Source organism: Lissotriton vulgaris, chromosome 5 (genome assembly GCF_964263255.1).
Source record: "Lissotriton vulgaris chromosome 5, aLisVul1.2, whole genome shotgun sequence".
Classification (NCBI taxonomy): Eukaryota; Metazoa; Chordata; class Amphibia; order Caudata; family Salamandridae; genus Lissotriton; species Lissotriton vulgaris.
The window spans coordinates 1077628692-1077634037 of NC_141693.1; the positions used below are offsets into that span (position 1 = coordinate 1077628692).

At 47.5% G+C, this 5346-nt stretch overlaps 1 pseudogene; it reads left to right on the forward strand.

Moving 5' to 3' along the window:
• The first annotated feature begins 1072 nt into the window (after positions 1 to 1072).
• Positions 1073 to 4651, forward strand: LOC147712028 (28S ribosomal RNA; annotated as a pseudogene).
• Positions 4652 to 5346: the final 695 nt, after the last annotated feature.

The window sequence follows — 5346 nt, forward strand, 5'->3', positions numbered from 1 at the left end:
ATACTGTCAGCAAGCGGCCCAGAAGTACTTTAACACGGGTTATGCCAAGCACCCAAAAATTAGCTTTATGAGGTTCAGATTGGGCTTGTTACCAGGCTCTCAGCACTCTCCACCCTGGCTGAAGGAGAAGGTGGACCCTAGGTGCCGCCTATGCGGGTTAGCATCGGAAGATCTGCTGCATCTATTATGCTCCTGCCAACAACTCTCACAAGAACGGCTACAAATATTGAAAGCAAAATTCAATCAGCGAGGAATTAAAACTAGGAGGCAGGAAGTTCTGGCTTGCCTTGCCCCAAGTAACCTTCAACTAAACTGTGCTTTGGAAAATTTCTGACAGCATGCCAAAAGAAACTACCGGAAATCAAACCACTGGCTGTAATCTAACTTTTAAATTTATCTGTGCAGTTACAAATAAAGTATTATACCCATGAATTACTGTGGCGGAAACAACGTGACTTGTACTCCTGGTTATAACGTGCCTGAATAAGTAACTTTTAATATTTGAATTTTATTGTACATTTATCTAACAAAAATCTTTATCCTTTTATAACTAAGGAGCTTTTATATACACAAAATGGACTGTAATGAATTATTTCTGTGTTGCATTGGTTTTAACAAACTATGCAAATAAAATAAACTTGAAACTTGAACAATGGAGTGACGCCAATGCTTAACATGTTTACCTCAGCTAGGTAGCTTGACAGTTTTGCAAGCAGACCTCAGAGAGGCGACGATTGTCCTAATACACAAGGAAGTAAAACGCCAGATGATTGTGCCTCCTATTGGCCAATCTCATTGATAAAGGTGGAAATGAATGTTCTAGCAAAAATCGCTGAAAACCGCATCCATGCATGGCTGTCTGTAATTTCTTATGCCTGCTTGCACTCACTGCCTCAGGCACTTCAGCCGCCGGAGGGGACAAGGGCCTTTCTGGTTGCCCAAGGGTGCCAGTTTCAACCATAGCCCCCGATGGGCTTCGCCTCCAATCCAGGAAAAGGTACGCTGTTGTGTTCTCAGCCCATGCAGCCTTGGGGCATGACCCAGCTCCCCCTCATGCTTCAGCATCCAACTACAACCTCACATCAGACGTGGCAGCCCGCTAAATTGAAGCATATTACTAAGATGAGGAAAAGAAAATAGCCAGTAATGGTGAGTGAAGAGCCCAGTATCGAACCTCCACCTGGTGGCTGGCACGGTAAAAGTGGCTTCTGGTCGAGGCTCACCACTAGGATCATGCCAGACCAGTGGCGCCCCGTACCTCCGGGATTGGGTCTTCTTGGAGTTGCGTTGCTTGGGAATACAGACCAAAGTGGGTGATAAACTCCATTACAACACATTATAGGGTAAGTAATGGAGATTTATTTAGTATTAGGGTGGGTATGGGTTTTGTGGTACATGGAAATAGTAATTTTTACTCCTACACTATCCAACACTTAATAATGTTTGGCTCTACACTATCCAACACTCACACTACTGTTGCAACCACTGGAGTTGGAATAGTAATTTTTACCCCCACTCTATCCAACACTTACCCTACTGTTGCCCTAAACATATTATGCATTGTAATGGAATCCTTTGCAATGGTATGCATTGTAATGGAATGCGTTGTAATGGTAATTTAAAAAATGGCATACATTGTAAAATCATGCAATGTAATGGTAGCTGTGATGTAAAGACTGCATTGTAAAAGCATGCATTGTAACATCATATATTCGTACCAGACTGGGGAAGGGGCACAGGGCCCCCTTCTCCTGGAATGACTGTTGACTGGGGAAGACTGTATTATGTCACTGGGTAGGGAGGCCCATCCTGGGTGCCAGAATTCTACGATGATGTTGGTGACCCATCTGACCCATCTTGAAACATGTGTGAGTCGGAGAGCTGAGCAAAACCCTGTAGCACAATGAAGGTGAGGGCCCTGGCACGCCAGTTAAGGTGGGATCCCACCATGCCCTAGCGGTCAACAAACCACTGGCCCGTCTCACCTGCATCATATGGGGGGTGGAGCATGATCATGTGTGAGAAGACCTGAAAGATGGTGACCTATGTGTGGGAAGGGCCAAGCAAAGAGGAAACCCTGGTGGGTGTTTTTAGCTGACCTTTCATGTGAATAGGTCAACTGACCTGGGTATTTGGGTGAAACATTGATCAAAGTATCTAGTAACTGGTTCCTTCTAAGTTTCCATGAGGATAGCAGGCACTCAGAAACCCCAGTGTAATCTGTTAAAGCATATGATTAGAGGTCTTGGGGGCAAAACAATTCAATCTATTCACAAACTTCAAATGGGTAAAAAATGGGGCTCACTGTCATGGAGTCGGGCAACAAATGGAGTACCTAGTAAGACACTTTTCGTGAGAAGAACTGGTGCAGAATGCTGGGTTAAGGAGCTCAATGCCAACACTCATCAGAAGCCAGAACAGGTGCTGGTTGACATAGGCAGCATGACGTTGGTCATTGAAGGCAGAATCCGCTAAGGAGTGTGTAAAAACTCACCTGGTGAATCAACTAACCTTGAAAAGGGATGGCGCTTAAGCAACTGGCCATACCCAGCCATGGCCAGTGCTGAGAGTCGCGGGGGCTAAGCTGCGGCAAAGTAGATGTGCCGATGAGCTGCTCATGGAAGCCCAGGGTGAGAGCAAGGGTGGAGCAGCCACATGCGCAGATCTTGATGGTAGTAGCAAATATTCAAAGGAGAACTTTGAATACCAAAGTGGAGAAGGGTTCCATGTGAACATCAGTTGAACATTGGCCAGTTGGTCCTAAGATGTGGGCAAGAGCCATTCGGAAGGGAGGCCATTGCCCTTGGTTGATCGAAAGGGAGGTTCAGATTCCCAAACCCGGATTCATGGAGACAGGCGCCCTCATGACATCCAGTGTGTTAACACAAACGATCCCAAAAAACCTGACAGGAGCGTCATGGGGAGATCTCTTTCCTTTGTGAAGGGCAGGGTGCCTGGAATGGGTTCATCCCAAGAGAGGATCCGGAGCCATGGAATGCATCATGGTTCCGGCGTGGTCCACTGAGCTCTCGCTGGTCATTAATAATCCGGGGCAGATGGTGTAAATCTCATGCCAGGTTGTACAAATATCTGCAGCAGGTCTCCATGGTGAAAAGTCTCTGGAAAATTGGAACAATGTAAGTAAGGGAATTCAGCAAGTCAGATCCGTAACTTTGGGATATGGATTGGTTCTCAGGGCTGGGTTCGTCTGGTTGGGGTGTGAAGCGAGAATGAGCACTTGCCACAACTGGATGAGACATTACCCTCTAGGGCAGCTGTGGCTGTGCATGTGAGCTGGGCCCCTCTTATGGATCATCCCATCTGCGGTGGTCGCCTCTCCCTGGGGCTTAGAGGTAGCGTTCTGCCTCGACTGACACCTAGCAGCTGACTTAGAACAGGTGGAGACCAAGGGAATCCAACTGCTTAATTAAAACAAAGCATCGCAAAGGCCTGAAGCAGGTTTTGACAAAATGTGATTTCTGGCTAGTGCTTAGAATGTCAAAGTGAAAAATGTAATTGAAGCGCGGCTAAACGGCTGGATTAAATGACTTCCCCGATGTAGCCAAATGTGTTGTCAATAATTAGTAAAGCATATGAATGGATGAACAAGATTTCTACTGCTCCTACCTACTTTCTGGAAAAACCACAGCAAGGGGAATAGGCGTAGCAGAATCAGCAGGGACAGAAGTCCCTGTTAAACTTGACTCTAGTTTGGCACTGTAAAGAGACATGAAAGGTGTAGAATAAGTGGGAGGGCCTACGGTTGCCAATTTTCATTTGTTACTGTTCTTTTCACATAACCAGTGAGGCGAGGCATTGAGTTCAGTTGGGTTCTTGCTTCTTGCTCCAAGTGTCTGGTGTATGCTGGATGTGACCCACTCCGAGGACAGTGGCAAGTAGGGAGATTGACTGGGGTGGCACATGTTTAAAACAGAAACACAGGTGTCATAAATCAACCTCAGACAAATCCTGCAGAGCAGATGGAAAAAAGCTTGCTTGATCTCGATTTTTAGTATGAATGCAGATTGTGAAAGTGGGGCATAGTGATCCATCTAACTATTTGGATTTGAAGCAGGAGGTGTCATAAAAGTTATCACAGGAATAACTGGCTTGTTGGAGCCAAGAATGCATAGTGATGTCGCTTTTTGATCCTTTGATGTGAGCTCTTCCTATCATTATGAAGCAGAATTCACCAAGCATTAGATTGTTCACCCACTAAAAGGAAACATGAGCTGGATTTAGACCATTGACAGACTGGTTAGTTTTACCCTACAGATGTGTTGTTGCAATAGTAATCCTGCTCAGTATGAAAGCAACTGCAGGTTCAGACATTTGGTGTTTGTGCTTGGCTGAGGAGCCAAAGGTGCCATCTGTGGGATAATGACTGAATGTCTCTAAACCAGAAGCCCCCTACACTGATTTGATGCTGTAGTATCTGGCCTCTGGACCTGTGCGTAGGGTTGCTCGCTTGGGGACTAGAGGGTGGACAGAAGTGGGGTGCCTCCATTGCTCTTAATGCACTGCATGGTTATGCGGTGCCCGGTGCTAAATCATTCATAGACAACCTGATTCTGGGTCAGGGTTTCCTAAGTAGCAGAGCAGCTGCCGCACTTCGGTCTATGGAAAGTCATCCGTTGACTCAAGCTTTTGTCTCCCTCTGTGGACACTTGTGTCCCCCACACCAAGATTCCCTCTGCTGTCAGGAAGGACAGGGCAGAAGTGGGCCCACGGAAGGCCACCTCCACCATTTGCCATCTGGCATGGGAACCTTTATATCCCACCCACCCTGAGCTGCCAGGTGCAGGGACGGGACATGATCCCTTGCCAGTCAGCTAGGCAACTAGATGGCCAAAGCAGACCCCCCCCCCCCACAGGAGTCGCTGGGAGGAAAGTAGCCTCCAGAGTGCTTGCCTCAGCATGAACAAATACTCTTGTCATTGTCGTACTGCTGTGTGCCTGAGGTCTGAGTAGCCGTCGTCAGCCTGGGTCATCTGGTCACTGGATCAGCTGGGGCTACCTGGTCGCTAGGTTGGCCTGGGCCATTGGTCCCTGTTTCAGCCCTGGCCATCTAGTCACTGAAATGGCCAACAAGATGGCCAGCAGGCCGACCTGGGGGCTAACTCTTTTGTTCCCCCCAGGTTCTGTACTAGTCAAGGAAACTCAGATTCCATAACAGACCAAAGGGGAGAGGGTTTGTGGTAGGCTGGGCTTAACCGTCCTTTCCTATCCAGGCTGCAGGAAGGTGGGAGGCACCTATTCAAGGCAGCACCCCCAGCCCACTGTATGGTGACGGCAGTCAATACCCAGGCAGGGTTGTTGCTGACCAAGGAGGAGTCCTGCTCCTCC